We start from the raw sequence: 19,213 nt of genomic DNA on the forward strand, positions 1-19,213 counted from the left end.
TTCCCATTCCCATTACCACATGAGCAACCTGTTGTTTCCCACCATGGGTAACTGTGCAAGGGCAAACTGATTTAAGGAACAGCAGCCATTACTACAGACAGTCCAAAACACACCTCAGACACCTTTCTCTCAAAGCCACTTTGGGTCTCAGGTTGTGCAAGACCTTTTAGGTGCCAGGAGCCCCTCTGGGCAGGGGAAAAGAGGGCAGGGCACGTGTTTGCTACACCAGAGCATCAGAGGGAAAAGTTCCATCTCCTCCCTCACCTTGCCCTGGCACAGCCACCATGACAAGCATGGGGCAGATCACCATTTGGGGAAGGAGATTTAAAGACAATCAGCATTCCTGGCTCATTACTAATTTCATGGCAAGGGAAGAGGTAAGGTGAAGGCTGTCAAGCATAATTAATGCCTGTTTTAAAAGCACTTTACATTCCCTGCCTGATGTGTGCTTCACAAAAGCCAAGAGCTGTTGTTATTAACAACTTACAATACAAACACACTTGGCCTGATTTCCTCTCCCACACAAAAGGCTTCATGCTTGTTTAGGTCCTGACTGGGACGGGACAAGGAGGCCTTCTGTGGTCAGTGCGAGGGAAGGGCCTGAGAGGTGCCGTACAAGAACCTCCTGAAGAAAACCAGCAGGAATATAAAAAAATTATCTTGGCTAACTGCTCCATTTCTTGAAGGCTGAGCAGAGAATCAAAACAACATCAATTGTATAAACCTTTGCTTCTCTTAGCTTCTTACTTGGTTGAGTGAAAAATTGTCTTGTTTAGAAAATTATTTTTTCATAAAGGCTTTTTTCCTTTTTACTGTGTCAAACTGCTTATGATACAGCTAGAGCTAGGGAGACATCAAAGAAACTCTGCTGAGATGCTTTGATCAGGAAAAAAAAATGAACACCAAAAAAAAAAAAAAAAAAGAAAGAAAGAAAGGAGACAGGCTCATCAGCTTGGATCCTGAAACACTTTTCTGTAAAGCATTAAGATATTTGGAGAGAAAAAAAATCTCCACCAAACCCTATCCTCTTCTCAGACCAGTCCCAGAGGTTATAAGCTTTAATGTTCTGCAGGTCACAGGAGGCTCTTTAGTTTGTCCTTGATCCTTTCAAGTAGCTGGAAATGAAAACACGATGCAGAAGCTGTGGCTTCAATTAGACATAATATCAAAAAAAAAAGTTAATAGCTCTTCCTTGCTAATGAGGAAAAAAAATAAGTGCTCTGGAAGAAAACCACCCCAGCCTGCCAGCTGACGTCAATAGAACAATCACACACATCTAAATATCGTAAGTCAGGGTAGCTCACAAACGCATTTTACACCTTTTTCCTTTACTGCCTGGCTCCTTCAGAATGAGGTTAAGTCTGTACCTTTTCTAAGTTTTTAATGTTTTCCTCTTATCTTTTTAGCACTTCAGAAAAAAACAAATCAGCTAAGAAAGAAGGTACTGGTTCCTTCGTTTTTCCCCCCTTCTCCTCTAATTTGCAAATTACAGCAAGGAACCAAAACAGCTACCTCTGAAATCACTGTTATTCTGACCAGTATGCCTTAATATCAGAGAAGAGGTGTCTAAGCTTTCCCTGGAGAGATAATATTAATTTTGGAGAGGAGATGGTTGAGGGAGTTTAAACGTCAGTTTCAGTCCTCATTCTACTTAATGTGGTTTGTTGCGTGTGCAGGTGTTTAGGATTATGTAAAGCACCTCTGCCTTTACTTGGTGCTTTTTTACATAACTCAGTTTATTGTTTGAAGAGCAGGAGGAGATCAGCATTAAAACCAAAAACAAACCAAACAAACAAGCAATCAGAGAAGCTATAGAATTGGGAAGAAAATTAAATGATCCTTATACATTTAGACCAGATTTTAATACCACAACAGCTTTAACTCCTGAGTTAACACAATGAAGAAGGATCATGCCAGCTTGGATCTAGAGCTGGTCAGCATCCATATCCACAGGATAAGAGTGCCTAAAAGCAAGGCTGATGCAATGAATGACTATTGAAGCTCCTTATGAAACATCTAAATATTCTAGTCTGCAGCAAATACCTTGAAAATATCCCTCCACTATACAGTGGAACTCAGAAAAGGACCAAGAATGTCAGCATATTTCTGGGTTTTTTTAATGATTATTACTGCAACCCCAAGTAATCAAATCTCTTTCAGCATAAAGATATTACTTGTCCTACATTTAACGAGAGTGTTGGATTCAGTTCTATTGCCATGCTACATGTGCAAGAAGCAGTCTTTTCCTTTTGTCAACACCTGGGAAGAAACAATGTATTTGCTTGGGTGAAATTTTGCTTAGAGTTACTTGTAATTTAAATACATATCAGTTACTTTTACATACGATATACATATACATATTATTACTTAAAATACAATGTAAAATGTACAGAATACAGTGATACCTTCAAACAGTAGCTCACAGCCAGAATTTCACACATCAATGTAGGGTGAAGTGTAATTTGATACAAGGTGGGAAACTGAGCTTATCCTTCCATCCCCACCTTGAGTGTTGCTCAAAGATATGTCTTGAATGAGTCAGGTCCGGTTTTTGGAAGGCAATAGCTTCAAACCCAGCCCCACAGCAAAGCCTTGCTCCCCTCCAGCACCACCGCTGCTGCTGTCTTCTCTGGTGACTAGAGATACAAGTGAGAGATCACAAAATTATTTACTAACGAGACAAAATACTGGCAATTTCCTCAACTGAGACGTAACTAAAATGAAACAAACAAACATTTTTTCAGAGCATTATATATTTTTAGGTTCTTCAAACAATTTTTTCCTAAGTCCTTATCACTGTAGATTTTTTTTACAAGCCTCATAACCTAAATTCCTCATGGAATTACATAGCTCTAGCTGTTATGATGTAAAGTGTAAGAAAACGTTCATGAGACCCTTCTTTTGGTTAGTTATGACTTTGCAAAGCCCTAATCACTCTATGGATTTTGTGTCAAGGAGGCAGGCTCCCTAGATCCTATTAATAGTACCTTTGATAATCATTTGTTTGCAGGTAATTAGTAGAGACTTGCTGGCCCTTGACAGCTACGATGTTTATAAACCTTGCTGAGTGTAGAGTGACCATGCAGAGTCCTTCTTGTTGAAGAGCTCACACATTCATTAGGATAAAACCAAAGCTGAGCATGCCCTCACCCTTTACAACCCCTTCATGAGCCCTTCCCAGAGCAGTGAAATGTTTGTGCAGCTTCCAGGCTTCTTAAATTAACTTTCACCATGCTTTGTCATGTAGATATGCAATGAAAAACAAAAGTAGGAAAACTGGTTCTGTAGAAAGCTCTAAGCTCACAGCTTTCCAAGCACATTTATTCATCTCCATCTCCTCCCCTGTGCCATCCAGAAGGGCTTGTAAGAACAGCGGTTCAGACTCCCAAATGGCATAATTTACAGCACTTTTAATTGCTAAGGCTTTGAGGAAAAAGCCTTTTGCCCACAAAAGTCAGGCCCTCATTTTGTACCACTTGCACAAAAAAAATCAGTTGCTATGATTGGCATTTTCACAAATGAACATGAAATTCTAGCATCACAGCCACTCATTTCAAGAATCATCACTTCAGAAATGTTAGTACACCACTATTAGTAATAATAACCTCTTTCAATGCACATCCTTTGCTTTTTATTCTTTTGCATAAGAAGGTGGAGTGTTTCCAATCAGACTTTTCAAAGTGTGTAGTCACCACTGCTCTGATGGGATTTTTTGGGATGGCCAATAGCTACACAGATATAGTGACTACTGACAGTGGTTTTTAGATTATTAAAAAAATAGGAACTGAATGGTAAGAAACCTGCTCCTAAGGGTAGTTTTCTTTGAGGAGGGAATATTTAATTTCCAATTTAATCTCAGATAGAATAACTGGAGCACTTCTGTTGCTCCCTTTTCACTACTGCATGTGGCAGAAAAAGAGGACAATTACTAGGCATTCTATTCCAGGAAAAATCCTGAAGCGAGTTGCTTGAAATTACACCTTAACTTTTTACCCCTAAGGATAAGATCACTGCCATCTGTAAAATATCTACATATATGTGGGTGTAAAATTCTGTAAATGAGTTTTAAAAATAAATCTGCTTTCAGAAATAATTAACCCTCCTTCATCATTCGTTCTTTTCTTGGTTAGAAGAGAAAAAGAAAAGAAAATGTTTTAACTACCCTCAAGCAAAGGTGTGGCGTTATGCTGGTGGTATTCTTATGTTTTGATCTCGACTGAATGTCAGCAAACCTCAAAAAAATTACAATTACAGGGACTGAAAATTATAGGAGACAGTAAGTTCATGAAGCCCTTGAGAGCTGCACATTCTTTGTTCGTATGCTAAAAAAGGCATTCTATATAAAAAAGACAAAGTAAATTTTAGTAAATCCTTAAGTGTTGAAGAAAAATGTAATATAAACAAAATATATAAATATAAATCTGCAGCTTTATTTATATCTTTTCTAGCTAAACATTGTGTGTTTAATTCCTCAGATGACAATCAGCAGAAGTTATGGTTGACTGCAAAAGACTTACTAGCAAAAGAGCCAGGCTTACTCGTTTGCAAGGAGTAGTCAGCAACTAAGTTAGTAAACTGTCTGGAGGGTTTTGGCAATTCAACAAGGGAAATAACCAGCTTGATTAATGGTCATCCCTGAAGGACCTCAAGAAATACTACTTTAGCAAAAAAGCAGCCTGAAACAACCCAGGCCCAACATTAGAAATGTTTTAATTAGAAGCAGTTATTCAGCCTTTAAAAAATGTTTTGTATTTCAAGAAAAGCTCTAGACCTAGATCAGAAACACATTTTCCTATTTGTATTGTTTCAAAATTCAGCAGAATTCAAATTAAAATCCAGACACATCCAGGTAAGTTATCTATCTAAACAAAGCATGACCTTTTCCCACAGAGCAACTGTAAACAATAGGAATTTTAACTGCATGAAGGGGAGAGAATTCTTCTCTTCTTGAGCAAAGTAGAATATCTTATGTTTTATTTCTATTACATTACATTACATTAGTATTCCATGCTTTATTATAGCAATGTAATGTCTTGCATGTTGTGCATGTATTGTACTATTTAAAAAACCCTAAATCACTGTTATAGCATATGGTAAGGGTAAAATTTGCACCCAAGTCAATTTGATGAGTAATTCAAAATAAGCCTCTCCTCTCCAGCATTTAAAAAGAAAACCATGTAACTGTAGATTAGTACAGTTAAGAGGTAAACTCTACCTGATATAATAAATACAGGCCAAATAAATGGCACTGTCTTCCTGAGAAGAGTTTTTCCCTGCTTTCTTTCAGATTCTTTTCCTTCTGTGAAGAAAAGCACAAGGCTTTTTAGAATCCTTAATTCAAAATACACAATAAATCTTCAAAAACTTAGTTTTTTAATAGTGTTTCCATTTAAGATTAATATTGTAGCCTCGTTTACTGTTAGATAGACCTCGACCTAAATTTAGAGAATTGCTGGAAAACTTCTATCTTCATATGCACACCTGAAAGTGAAGCCCTTAATGTCACAGATCCTTCAATGAGGTCCACAGCACACAAGTGGCCTTAGCCAGTTCAGATACAAAAATCCACTGATTCCTAACAGTGGGACACTTGCCTCTTCCTCTTGCCGTCTTCATCTCAAATCTCACATGAGCAGATTGCTTGACATTTTGTATCTGTTCTCTAAATTTGTACCACAAACAGTGATCAAAAATACAATTTCCACAAAATGAAACCCTTGTTAACTAAACTTCAATTTTCAGAAATAAACAGCTAAAGGTACACTTGGTTAAAATTATTTCTAGAAAGAACTAAATCATGTATCTGGGATCCATAGCACTGATTTAGAAAGTTTAGATCATCTACCACTCAAAAAAATGGCTGGAATAACTTGATTTCTTTTAAAGGCAAATAGAATATTTCCTTATTTGAAAGAAAAAGGAGAAGATGCCCAGTTTATGTGAAATTTATCTCCAGGACACACACTTCTAGAACTCAAACTAATTTTTAACAAACAAATATAAATTATTCTACTGGCTCCTTATGAAAGCCAACAGAAAAAATAAGTCACATGTGAAATTGTCAATACCCACTTTAATTTAGACTTCAAATGATGAAGAAAAGGCCTGCATATCCTTGGAGAATGCAGCTCTTAACATTACCAACTATAAATATAAAAATAAAACCCCAAATTTAAATTGTACTGCTTTTCCCTACAATTAAATTAAAAGCAGAATGAGACACTGAATTGGTAAATCCAATGACATAAACATAAAGTCCCTAAGTTTAGTCGGAGATGATCATTAGGAGGAAGCAAATTATTACCCATCTCAATAGCAACAGAAATATTCTCCAAACTTATTTTTTAATTGTCAAGGAAAATACTCAAAGCAAAAAGAAAAAAAAAATGCAGGCATCAAAACTCTGTTAACCTTTCTAAAAGAGCACATATGTTCTGGGCTTTATCCTTGATTAAAACAGACGTGCCACCCATGCTACAGAGAAAAGCACATACTCTCAGCTGAACTTCTACCTCTGGTTCAAAGGATAATATCTTGACATTAATCAGGGAAATGCGAAAGCATAACCAGTCAACAACAGCAAAAACCCATTGTCACTTCAGCATGATTTTCAAATAAGACAAGTTGACAAGGCTGGCTTTGACCAAGCTGTAGAAAGACACCTCTATCTGCAGCACAAGGTGAACATTGAGATTCTTTGCTGCTACAACAGCAAACCAAACCCAGCTACAAAGGGCTGGGGTGCTGCCACTTTGAAGATAGAACTATGTAAACACATTAAGGAGTATTGGTCATTAGAAAGGAAACAAAAAGACTCTAATTTTTTGTTGTTTGACAACAGAATTTGTTTTCTGTCTTGTTTTTGCAAGATCTTTCATGTTGTTTCACACAAATTAAGGTTTTGCAAGGAAAGGATATATTTTTAGGCTGGCTATGTCCAGAAGCACTGCAAACATAATTCAACTCTCACTAACTACCCAGGCTACTTTCCAGATCAAACAGGCACCTACACATTTACATTACCATCCCCTCCTGGAAGGAGTTGAAGATTCAAAAAACAAAAAGCAAGTTTGAAGAATACCTGTAGTTTCTACCCTGACAGAATACTGATACTCAGAGAGATGAAAAGCCTTATTTTATCCAGAGGGCAAGAATAGCACAGACAGGTGCTGGAAGTTTCCTTTGTACCCCTCAGAAAATACTGAAACACCATACAACTTTTAAAAAAATCCACACTGTTTATTAATTTCAATGGATTTCAACTTCATCTTCTCCCCACTCAAATGAATCTTGAGCACCCAATATAACATTCCAAATAATGATGATGATAAAAATAATGCATCCCCCATTTCCAAAGCACTATAGACAGCAGTAGATCATAGAACAGTACTCCTGTTCCCAAACACCAATGTCTTTGTCTTTCCTGTCTCAAAGATCTCTTCTTAGTAAGGGACTAAGCAGGGTAGACACAGGGGCTATGGTCAATCACATCATTAAGCAAAATTTTGGTCGTGTTTTCAGAGGTATGAAACTTTTGCTTGAAATGTTTTATATCCTCAGATCAGCTGTACTAAACCTAAAGAATTTCCTGCATAGTTCTTAAATTTTAGAGAGTCTTCAGGTAAGGAACACAGGAAAAACAGTACAACAGTTAAATTTCTGTAATCAGTGTATTCCAGTACTTCTGTATTCAGAAATGTTTCATTGTTTCTAGAAAATAGCTCCAAGAGCACTAAGGCACATGATAAGGTTTGTCTGTCTCTCTAGTCGCTTGCTTTCAGCTGTGGATGCCCCATGAACAGATTTGTTCTCTCATCTAGCTGCAAAAGTTCCTCTGATAGCTCTAAGTGAGATCCAGAGGCCAAGCAGATTTAGTGGAATCAAGAGTTTTCACCACAAAAAAAAAAAATTACCAACCAGTGTATCTAGATATTTTCACATCATTCAGAAACAAAAAAATTAAGACCAGGTAAAGATAGACGTGACTGTTTATAACCTTAGTTTGGGTTTCACTTCATCTAATCTATAGTGGTAGTATGAAATTATCAGATATCTCTTTAGTTAGTGTTCCATCCAAGCATTTGTTATTTCAGACTGAGGAAAGTGGATGAGTAAAGGTATGACTTGCAAGTAAATGGATTGCTGCTTTTCAAGAGTCCTTTTCTGGTACTGGTTAACCTAAAAGTAGTTCCAAATGAAGGTACAGATTTCTCAAAGGCATTGCAGATTTCCAAAAGCCTGATGTAAAGCTCACAGACCTGAAAGATGTCTGGCACCTATTGACATTCGACCCACATAATTCATAATAGATTTTATCAGCACTTTTGAATACCCAGAAATACATTATGTAACTGAGCTCACATTTAATTCTTACCAACTTCTCTGCCTAAGCTAATAAAGGCAAAAACTGGAAACCAGACTCAGGATGCCAGGACAGCAGCAAGCAGAATAGGTTTGCAGTTTTCATCATTACTTGTAGTGACTTCAATGGGATAATTATTCCAGAGCATAAGAGTGTCACTGAGATTTGAATGAAACTCTGCCAAGCTTCAGGTTATATAAATAAAGAATTAGCTGGATATAGTTTAGAAAATGAAGAGACCACAGAGAATGTTGTTTACTAAAAGCTTCAGTATTTCAATCTTTAATATCCTCCTTGCTATTGGCAGAAATAGAACTGTAAAAAGCTATATTTAGGGAGACTGTCTGCTGAAAATCCAACAAGTACAATTACCCTCTTAGGTAGTTCAGTTACACTGAATTCTAGTTACTGTTAGAGTCTCTGCAAAGCAGATACACTTAACACAGCTGCAGCTCCTTTTGGAGCTGTACTGTTATTGAGACCATATGGCCGTTTTGCTGGTGGTGTTTCCTCTTTTATTCTCTTCTCTTGACAAATATTATATCTTTAAATGTGCTAACATCCTTCAGAGCTGGCCTGAACACTGTTGTATTTTTATCCTGAGATGCTAACACTTAACACATAATCAAAAACCAAGGGAAAAGTCTGCAGGTGTTCAAAATCCACCCCTCTTTTTTCTTCATTAATATCAAGATTACAGCACAATTTGCAAATAAACTACAATCTTTTTTACAATGCACGTTTTAGTGCTAGAGCCTGTTGCTTGGAATCCCAAAATCTTTAACTGCCAGAGCCACCAAATTCAAACATTCAGGTTTTATTGTTTAACCTGATCCTGTTGAAGGATTTGCCAATCAGGCTGTGCAAATAATATGCAGAAATCAAATTCACTTAATTCCAAAACCAAGCTCTATATGACCACACAGTCTAAAAATGTTTAACTACCTGATACAGGGTAGGGGCAAAGCAGCCCTATGGATATCAGAAAGATGAAGGTGGGGGTTTCCTCAGGTCGTTGCTACAGCAGGACAGAGTCAACATACAGTTTAATTTCTTTACAGAGTGCAGCTCTGCATAGCCTATTCTAAACAATCTTGATTTAATTTTGAAATCCTGTTTGCCAGTAGTTTGACTGCATATTAAACGTAATGTATGTGTCCTGCTTTCTGCTGGGATAGAGTTATTTTTCTTCTTAGTAGCTGGTGCAGTGATGTGTTTTGGATTTAGGACAAGAATAATGCTGCTAACACCCTGATGGTTTAGTTGTTGCTGAGTAATGCTAAAAGAGTTCCTAAAATACTTGTAAAAATAGTCTAAATCAAGGAGTTTTCAGTTCCTCACGCTCTGTCAGCAACCCAAACTCGCCAAGGGGATATTCCATTCCATGGAGTGTCACACTGTGGTGGGGCATCCTTTTCCCCATGCCGGCACTACAGGAGCCCTGGCAGGCCTTGACTGAACCATCTGAGCATGGAAGTGCCCCTTTACCAGACCAGCTGGGCAGCAAGGCATCTCTGCCCATTACAAGGAGCTCCTGCAGAATACAGATAGTGCAGGAAACAGCCCTGACCATAACAGGAACATCAGCTGCCTGACCAAGGTGGGGAACAAAGGATAATAAGTCATCCCCTGCCAGCCTTGGGACATTCCCTACCTGCATCATAGCCCAAGTGAAATAGGACCATGGTTTCCAGTAGTTCCCAACATGGGATATGGTCAGGATGGAAACTTACTGATGACTGAAGCTAATCATCTTGCGATCTTATTAACAGCAGTCCCAAATGAGGCCCGTGGAGCTCTCCTGGACTGCAGCTGGCTGTGCCAGCACCTCCCCCTGACTGGAACACCTCTCAGAGCCCCAGAGCCTTCAAGTCTGCCACACTCAAAGGACCACCACTGACAACAAGGCATAGGCTGATACCCCTGGAACACAGAGACTGCTCCAAGCGCAGCTCATGCCTGGTGAGAAACACCAAGGGATTGAATGTGAGTATTCCCTGAGCCCTAGGGGAGTTTTGGATGGGAGCCTTTATCTTCATATAGATGTACACACACCTCTCTGCCTAGGATTTGATTATGGTATGAGTGCTGTTATTGTGAATCTATAATGAAGTCATGGTTATAACTGTAGCAAATCCTACAGAATTGCTTTTTTAAATGTTAAATTTGCTGATGATTAAGTGCTGACAAACCCTTTTGCACCCTTATTTTTTTGTACCCATATTCTTTGCACCCTTTCCTCTCTTGCATCCTCAATCCTCATGTAAATCATTCCAAATCGATTCTAAATAAATTTTCTTATGTGTCCTTCCTCTATGTAGTAAGTAATAGAGTAAACCTGGCCTTAGATTCATAAATTCATATTAGAACCTGCTTTTTGCCAATACTTTTGATGGTGATTCTTTAAACAGTCTAACTACTCATCTGTGAGAGAGTCCCAGTACATGAACTGGAGGGAGTTGGCCAGGAGCCATTGATTACTGTCTGGGGACAGGCAGGGCATCAGTAAGGGGTGGTGAGCAATTGGGTTGTGCCCCACTTTTTTCTCTTGAGTTTTATTACTCTCTTTATCTCCTTTTCATTATTATTACTATATTTTACTTTATTTCAATCATTAAGCTTTTCTAACCTCAACTCATTAGTTTTGCCTTTTTTCCCTGGTTCTCCTCCCCATCCCACTGGGGGCACAGGAGTGAGCAAGTGGCTGCATGGTGCTTAGCTGCTGGCTGGGAGTAGACCACAGGAGTAAGAAATATAAATACATATATAATATAAAATCAGGAAAATTGCCTGAAGGACTATTGTAGACTAAGACCAACTACCCAAAATCAACAATAACAAAAACTCTCAGATCTTCTAAAGTTTACCAGAGAAGCACACAAACACCTGCTAGGTTTATAAATATTTTTAAAATATTTGCATATTTCTGATAAGAAGTCTAGTTTAAGATGCTTTTGATGAAATGCTGAAAAGATTTTGGCATGTGACAATGGCTCAGTGGTGCAGTCAAGCATCTTACATTTGCCCTGGAATGGTTCTCTCTGGAATGAGAGGAAAGCACCATGCCACAAAAGCCAGCAAAATTTACTGCTCAAGGGTTTTCCTGGTAAGGGGAGAGAGGGATATAGAAATGAATAAAAACTAAAATTTAAAAAAAAAAAAAAAAAGGAAAAGAAAAGAAAAAATAAAAAGGAAAAGAGGTGGAGAAAAAAAAAGGCATTGAGGGTGGGGAAGTTCTTGTTTTATTGTTTAGCTGTCATGGAAAAGAATGCCACATGCCTCCTGTTGTTAGGATTTTTCACCAAGGAGTCGTCTGTGCTGTCATCTTGCCAGCACAGTCACAACATAAAAACCTCATTTCTCAATTTTACTTTTGGGAACAGCAACCTGGCAGCAGCATGCTTCTTTTTGGGCACAGGCCATTCTTTTAGTCCTTGGTCTGATGCCTCTTCCAGCACTTTCAGAGACATGCTTCAATTCTTATTTCATTCATGCAAAAATGCAAAATTTCTTACAAACTCTACAGGCACAGATTAGAGCATGGTCAGACAATCAGCAAGTAGTGACCCTAGAAATATTTTGCAGGTTGACATAAATGTGAAGTTGCCAGTGGGTGACACACGCAGAAAAAAAAATCCCAGACTCTCCAAGGGCATTCCCACAACTCCTGGCTCCCTCTGCTCATGCCAGGGATGAAGATGGATAAGCTCAGTCATACACATGCCCGAGCAGACGGATTTGCACAGAGGGATGCTCTCAGGGAAAGATCTGCCTGGGGCTAGGGGAGAGCATTTGCAACTCCCAAAGCAACCACAAACTACAGTGTAGTCAGTACAAAGAGAGCACCAGAGTGGAAGCAGGCTGAGACAGGACAGAATAAAGGAAGAAGGAAGTGTCTATTCCTCCTGATTGCAAAAAGGAAGATATTATAATCAAGCACACGCATCTGGCAGGTGCAAACCAGAACCTAGCAATGTTTGCTTTTTAATCCATTTCTCTGCAGGAAAAGTAAACACAACATTTCTAACTCTATTTGCCCACAGTAGCTCAGCTGACATTCCTGTGTGGCCATCCAAAAGCCCTTGATTCCAGATACTGTTGCCTCCTGTACATGGCTTTCTGTGTCCTATTGCCATAGCTTGGCATCAATGTCAGTAAACAGTCGATTCAAAGCCAGGACTGGAACCTTCATGCAAACATGAAAGTGAGAGCTGGAGTGCTCTGAGTGAAGAGGGAACACAGCCTTTCCCAGAGGGATGTGGGACAGAACCAGGGGATTAAACCAACACAGAAGGACAAAGTGATAAACAACCATTGTTTATGGGGAAGTTTCAAACAATAAATCTATATATTTGTTTATTGCAACCAGGTATTGGCTTTTCAAGGCTAGGTTTTGGCAGCAGGGAGGCAACAAGGGATGGCTTCTGTGAGAAGTTTCTAAGAGCTTGCCTTGTGTCGCATACAGCCAGCCAGCTCCAAGATGGACACATCATTGGCCAAGGCTGAGCTCATCAGCAATGGCAAACCTTGGGGATTATGTATTTAGGAAGAGAGGGGAAAAAACCTGTGCAACACCAACTGCAGCAGGAGAGAGCAGTGAAAATAAATGGGAGGAACAGACCTGCCAACAGATGTCAGTGAAGGAGGGGGGGGGAGGTGGTCCAGGCACCAGAGCAGAGATTCCAGTGATGAAGATCACAGTGAGGCAGCTGTGACCCTGCAGCCCATGAAGGTCCATGGAGGAGGAGACCTCTATCCTGCCCATGCAGGAGTCCCACTCTGGAGCAGGTGGATGCCTGATAGAAGGCTGTAACCCAGCAGGAAGCCTGTTTTAAAGCATGTTTTCTGGCAGGACTTATGACTCTGTGGGAGACCCGCAGAAGTGCAGCCTGTTCCTAAAGGACTGGACCCTGTGGAACGAACCCACACTGGAGCAGTTCACAAAGAGCTGTAACCTGTGGGAATGACACATGCTGGAGAAGTTTGTGGAGGATTGTCTCTTGTGGAGCAGGGGAAGGGTAGGAGGAGTACTCAGCACTCCCCCTGGGGAGGAAAGTGCAGCAGAGACGAGCAATGAACTGATCACAACCCCCATTCCCCCAGACCCTGGTGGGGAGAAGGTAGAGAAAATCAGGAGTAAGGTTAAGGCCAGTAAGAAGGGAGGCGTGGGATGAAAGTGTTTTAAGACTTATCTTTTATTTCTCATTATCCTGCTCCAATTTGATTGGCAATAAACTACACGAATTTTCCCTTGAGTCTGTTTTGTCTGGGACAGTAATTGCAGACTGATCCCTCCCTACCCTTCCTTATCTTGACCTACAAGCCTTTCAACATTCTTTCTCTCCAGCTTAGCGGGAGCATGATAGAGTGAATTTGGTAGGCACTGGGCATCCAGCCAGAGTCCAAAAAGGGAGCCTTGCAGTGTAGGTTTTTTTTTGAGAGCCAGAGCAACAAAGCCATCTAATATTTTGGTATGTTTGTAGTGATTTTCCCTGAATTATCTCAGTATTGTTTCTGTATACCCAAACCTACTGTCACTTTTCAGAACCACATTTAGCTTTTCCTAGTTTGATAAATTCACCTGACAGCCCTACAGTTTTTATTTATTTAGAAAACAAATACACACACAAAACCATTAAAAAAAATCTCCCCTGTAAACACAAAACAAGCAAACAGAGACACAAAAATAAGACTGGGAATAATGATGTATTTTTAGGTATCATTCTTCACACTGCATCAGTTCAGATTAATTTGGACCAAAGACAAAAGAGAATAGAAAACAAAGGGCCAAAGGGGGAACTTATAGAAAAGCCAACTCACACAGGACTTTTTCCTCTAGGAAAATGGACTAAAATGTGGACTTGCTTGATTTCTCTTCTGAGAAGCAGTAGCACACACTGATAATTACTTTGTCATTGTAATTATATCTGGCAAACCCCACATTCATTAAGTAACCTTCAGCAATAGACTTGAAAAACCATTTTTTTCAGCAAGCTATCAACATAAAAACCATGAAGAACTGTAAAAGGCAACTCATCTGATTTTGCACAGCACATTTTCTTTTCCCCTAAGCATTTGATTAATGTGCTGCTTCTGCTCAATTTTGCTTTCTGCAGCAGGGTTGCTGCTGGATTCCCTATCATCTAGTTTACTTAATATCATTGGGACATTTCCTATAGCTCTCCAGGAATGCCATAATTGTAGGAAGAATATTAACTTGTCACCACCAGTCATAATATTTTCTGCAGCAGGCATCACTAACTTGGCTCAAGTACAAAGCAATATCAGACTTAACAAAATTCTCACTTCTAGGTTGGGAGAGAAGCAGCAACATGGTGTGTTAGAAAATATTAGTTTCTTGAATTGTGGAGCAGTATAGCTCCCCACCACCTGTCCCTTGATTCCCCATCTGGATACAGTTCACCTCTGGAGAGGCCCCGCTATTTGACAGCCACATAAACCTGCAGTCCCCCAGTCATTGGCAATCTTAGTGGGAAGCAAAACAGCAGCAAACCCTCATCCATCTATTTAAAATAAACCAAGCAAGGAATCAAGCAAACAGGAAAACCAAAGCAAAACACCAATAGTCTAGTGTTGTATCGCACTAAATAGTTATTTAGTTATTTGCACTGGGTGTTTGGCAGACACGGATTCTTGCCATCAAGACAGACCTTCCTCCCCTTTCTCCAACATGGCCTGAAGTCAGTGCCCTTTCAAAACAGTAGCAAGTGACCACACACAACCCTCCCCCTTAGTTTTAGCTCAATCACTACACTTGTGCACTGGTGATTGGGATGCACCAGTGATGATCCAAGGGCATTTCAAATCCTCACAATTTTCTGTGCAGGCTCAGACTCTCCATGCAGCCCAGTGACTGAGAAACCTCACCACCACAGCCACCTTCACCCCTTCACCTCTACCTCCACAATCAGTTCCAGCACCACAAACATCTGCACCACCTGGTGTCACCTCCCCCACCTCTGCTCTGCCAGAGCAGAGACTGTTGAGGTCTAAACCACGCCTGGCTGCAGGCCCCAATTCCACCGTGTTTTACCAGAAGACTTGGGTCAATCCTTTCCATCCTGGAGAACAGTGTTTTTGGGATTAGGCTGTTTTCCAGACGCAGCCTGACTCCTTAGGCTAATACCCAGAGATGTCTCCCAGGCTGGAGATGCCTGCCGATCTCTGTCTCGAGAGCTGGTTAACTCTGCATCACTGTGCTTCACATGGGCAGTGAGTCAGCAATGGGGCTCAGCTGTGTGGGACTCACTACCTTGCACCTGAGCTGCAGGTCCTCCAACCTCTCAGCTCCATCCTTTGCCATCTTCCACTTCAGTTTCAAGGAGGAGAAGTAAATCATCCACTCCAGCTAATGAAGTTCAATCTCCCAGAGAGTTCCAGGGTAAGAGCTATTGTGTAAAAAGAGAGTAGCAAAACCCACTTCAGCCTCCTTTGACTGCACAGTAAAAAGTCCTGCCAAGTGCTTTGACGGGGCAAAAACCTCAGTAACACGTTGGTTCAAGGACTGCGAAGAAGCATGTCCCAGCATCCTCAGACACACCTTGAATATAAGGCTTCCTTCTGCTTTTTTGACATCTATATTGTTTAAACTGGGTCTTAACACGAGGATTAAATGGGGAGCTAAAGGAGATGGCAGTTTAGCAAACCCTGATGTTTCTTATCAGACGCAGGAGAGCTGAGTTGCTGCTCAGCCACCCCTCACTGCCACATCCCCCCATCATCAACCGAGTCACGTTTAGCCTGGCTAATTGTGGGCAGGCTGAAGGCACCAAGCTTAGCCCCCATCTGGTGATCTGAGACATTTTCTTCACTGCTTTTTTGCTCTAGGGCCTCAATAATATGCACAAGGTTCGGGGTCCCTATCTGGGGACCAAATGATGGAAAATTAAGTCCTGTATTTACTATTTTTAGGTACATAAATTCTTTATTGGACCTAAATCTCAGAACTATACTGAATGAAGGCATCAATTATTAAATCTCACTTCAGTAATTAGTCTTTCATGTTAGCTGAAAAGCTTAGCATTCCTTCATTTGATCAGAGGTCTCTGTCTCTGTCATTTCAGATTTATTCCCCTCAAGCTTGATCTTTTAAACTTGAAGACTTATGAATTAGAAGGAAAATGTTCTTTAAAATAATAAAAGTGAGGGCTAAAAGTTATTCTAATGTATACTAATTAACTGTATATTTTATTACACAAAAACCCCAAACCAGTAGTTGACAGGTGCTTTTACATACTGTAAGAATTCAGCTGCACAGAGGTCACTTAAAAATGGGGCAAGACTAAATAGATCAGTCCCATCACATGATATTCCAGCCTCATCTCTTGTGCTCGTCATCTCCATGTGACTTGCAAAGCAAAATTTAGACATACTGTGTCCTTTCTTTTATGAGTCTTAGATACATAAAGATTGCCTTAGAAAGTGTTTTCTCAGGGTGGGTGTTTTATTTTTTTCATTTAGTCAAGTGATACCATGACCTTTTTTTCCCCTCTATGGGCTTGAAGGCTTTGATGACATTTTCAGGTGGCGTGAGGAGTGACATTGGAGAAGGATGAAGATAAAGCTGAGTTCCTCCCCTTCACCCACTTCCTTTTCCTAGCTTAATTTATTAAAAGAAAACCCAAAACCAAAACCCTCATCTGTCAGCCCATCTATGCTCCTACATATGGAATAAACCAAGAGTGACAAAGATAGGACAAGCACTACCTTGGGTGGAAAAAGCATCTTTAGTTGGTTTGGCTGCTCTGCAGAATGAAGAACCTCAAAAGAACATTGAGGCAGCTGTTCCCTCACCTCCAGGCAGCTCAGGACACTCACTGTCACTCATTCAGAAATTTGCCAGTTGAATCAGCAAATCTCCCAGAAACTCAGGTGATTGGAGGTGCCACAGTAAGGTGACTATTCTGCTCCCAGCCTGAATTTATGTTTGTCACTGTGATACACAGGGTACATCTTTCCAGAACAGAGCCAGCAGAGGAGGTCTGAAGGGAACAGAGGTTGCACAGCTTAGGACAGCTCCAGTTCAGTGTCCCTCCACCACAGGGATTGGCTGCAAGCTGTACACAGCAGCTTTTGGCCCTTCTGCCACTCAGCTACAGGGACACTGAGCTGAGATGGCTGCAGGTCCCCCACCACTTGGGTTTGTAGATTTGATTGCCAAGCTGAATGAACATTTGGGCAGATTAGTGATGTCATTACACTTAATTGCACTGGTATTGAGCTCCCACTCACTGCACAAATTGTGCTTTTGCAATTATTAAACCTTGTTGTTAGTTTAGAGCAAAGCCTTTCCTGCAATATCCTCACTCTCCCACTTTTTTCTGAGGACAATATCTCTCTGTGGGTTATTGGAGCAGAAGTAGTTGTGATATTTATATGCAAGGCTCAACTGCACAAACAAGTGAGAAGAAACTGCAAGAAAAGACTTTTGTTGGTATTGCCCTTATTCAGAAACTACACAATAGCAAAATTTCAAAAATAGGATCAAAGAAAATGCTTGGAAAGACATTTTAACAACACTTTTCATCCAAATTTTAGAACCCTGGAGAAGCACACAGCATTGAAATTCTCTCCACAATCATTGTGTTCCTATTTTTTCTGTCCAATCCTTCCCTTCCTTTGGGTAGTAACTGCCCTGTTTTACTCTACCTCAGGAGGAGACTGGGAGACAGGGTTGGTCAAAGAGGTATAGAAATGAGACTGTGGCCTCATATTCTGCTCAGATGGAAAGACATCCATTTAAATAACTGCTTCCTGTGAGAAGACTCTCATGTTGCCTTTAGTGACAGCTTATTTGACATGAAAAACAGGACTCTGCCTCCTGGGCTTTTGATTCTTGGAGGCAACGCTGAAAGCAAGACTCTCCTTTTATATTTTCTCTTGTGTATTTTTTTTTTTTTTATTTCATGTATCTGCCAATGGATTCAGATTTTTGACCCCTGAAGCACTCCACCAATCTGGCTACCTCATGTATCAAAGCAGATTCATGTCCAGCATTTAGCTGAAATTTGGCAGCACAGCTTTTAGTAAATTAATAATTGCTGTCATCTCCCATGAAAGGGAATATGGAGGTAACCATAGCTCCAGCCTAAAGCATGGCTCCACAGTCTGTTCCCCTTCATGTACTTTTCAGGAGTCTGTACTCAAAGGTTTGCCTATTCTGAAGAAAAATTAGGTATTTTACAAGTGCTGGTTTCCAGTCTAACATTAGGAAGTTGCAGTGAGCCAGCAGTTCTGCTCAGGGGAAAAGTCCAAACCCCAAGTGCTGGTTTTAATTTTACATGCCTGTCATTACGATGACTAGACAGATGTTTAGAGTGCTCTCAAATAAACCTTACAACTAAAATTTACATACTTATCTGTGCTTCCCATACTTCTCACTACTATTTATTTATTACATGGCACAAATCTTTCCCAGTAAACTGCATTAGTTAAGAATTATAGCATCATCCTAATTCCATGAACACACAGTAATTTTTTTAATATCCTCATTCAAAAAGATTTCTTCTATAAGCAACAATTTTCCTTTTTTCAGAGTTACCCTGCACTTCACTAGATGTACAAGGCAATAAACAAACCAAGGATTCAAGGGAATATGAGAAGTTCCTGGGAGTCTGCATGGTGGCGGTATTCAAAATTACTAATTTGCCTTGCCACAAGAGAGGAATGAGACATTTTAGTATCTAAGCCAGTGAAAAGATAACAACTGTATGATCACATCATGAATCTGCATTTCTACAGTATGAACGAGCCATGAACAAAGAACCTCTTTGGGCAGGCCAGAGAGTGGAGCAGAGGGCAAAGAGGTAACTCTTGTCTCCAAATCCCAGG

This window comes from Pyrgilauda ruficollis, unplaced genomic scaffold (assembly GCF_017590135.1).
Source record: "Pyrgilauda ruficollis isolate IOZ18807 unplaced genomic scaffold, ASM1759013v1 scaffold4, whole genome shotgun sequence".
NCBI classification, from domain to species: domain Eukaryota; kingdom Metazoa; phylum Chordata; class Aves; order Passeriformes; family Passeridae; genus Pyrgilauda; species Pyrgilauda ruficollis.